At 70.0% G+C, this 1,164-nt stretch overlaps 1 long non-coding RNA gene across 1 annotated transcript in view; it reads left to right on the top strand.

Annotated features, from left to right (window-relative positions):
• LOC112124438 overlaps nt 1-742 on the top strand; it is a 948-nt gene extending 206 nt beyond the window's left edge. Inside the window, exons 2-3 of the long non-coding RNA XR_003370420.2 lie at nt 406-562; nt 674-742. This is a non-coding gene — a long non-coding RNA (uncharacterized LOC112124438). The remainder of the gene's footprint in view (nt 1-405; nt 563-673) is intronic.
• Nucleotides 743-1,164: the final 422 nt, after the last annotated feature.

Below are 1,164 nucleotides of genomic sequence, written 5' to 3'. Positions count from 1 at the left end.
CCCCCCCCCCCCCCCCCCCCCCCCCGCCACAGTGCGGCCCACTTAGCCGCTTCCCACAGTGGGGCCTGCCCCCCTCAGCCCTGGCCCTGTGTTACCCCCACCCTGCTACATACCCCCCCCCAATGGTGGGGCCCACGCAGCCCTCTCCCCCCCCAACTCACTTCCCAATGAAGCCCACAGTCCTCTGTGCCCAGCGCTGCCTGGGCTGTGTCCCCACATGCTCCCCCCAGCCTGAGAGCAGGGGGTAATGGGGGGCATTGGGGCTTTGTTGGGGTGAGCCCGTCCCCCCCAGGTGCAGGGGGACGACACCAGCGAGCTGGATTTCGGGGGGCTGCTGGGAGGATTGTTTGGGGGGAGCTGTATCAGAAGGTTTGTGTCGGGGTGACCCCCCCCATCTCCCACCAGGTGCAGGGGGACAACGCCAGCGAGCTGGATTTCGGGGCGGTGCAGCGGGGGGACCCCGAGATGGAGCAGAAGATGAACCGGGTGCTGCGGGGCTGCGTGGAGAGAGGGAAGGCCAACCCCATCTGCAGCCTCCATGACCAGGGAGCCGGGGGCAACGGTATGGGGGGGCAGGGCCAGGGGTGGTGGGGTGGGGGATCAGGGCCTGGGTGGGGTGTAGTGGGGAGCCGGTGCCCCGGCAGTGGGTGACTCTTCCCGCCCCGCCCTCCAGGGAACGTGCTGAAGGAGCTGAGTGACCCAGCCGGGGCCGTGATCTACGCCAGCCGCTTCCAGGTGTGTGGGGACCCCCTGCCCCCTATGCCAGCTGCTCCCAGGGGTGTGGGGACCCCCAGCCCCTCTGTCCCCCCATGCCAGCTTCTCCCAGGTCTGTGGGGACCCCTGCCCCCCCAGCATGCCCCATCTTGCTAGCAACTCCCAGGTGTGTGGGGACCCGCTGCCCCCCCCCCACGCCAGTGACTCCCAGGGGTGTGGGGACCCGCTGCCCCCCCCACCCTGCCCTGTCATACCAGCCATTCCCAGGTGTGCGGGGACCCCCTGCCCCTCTGCCCCCCCACGCCAGCTGCTCCCAGGTGTGCTGGGACCCCCGGCCTCCCTGCTCCCCCACGCCAGCTGTTCCCAGGGGTGTGGGCCTGTCCCAGTTTCAGGGTAGCTGAGCATGACCCCATGGCTCCCCTACTCCATACTAGGGGTGGGGCTGCAACC

The sequence above is a fragment of the Terrapene carolina genome, unplaced genomic scaffold (genome assembly GCF_002925995.2).
Source record: "Terrapene carolina triunguis isolate 2854851 unplaced genomic scaffold, T_m_triunguis-2.0 Scaffold28113, whole genome shotgun sequence".
NCBI classification, from domain to species: domain Eukaryota; kingdom Metazoa; phylum Chordata; order Testudines; family Emydidae; genus Terrapene; species Terrapene triunguis.
The sequence above is the reverse complement of the archived record's forward strand: the minus strand, read 5'-3'. Positions and strand labels throughout refer to the sequence as shown.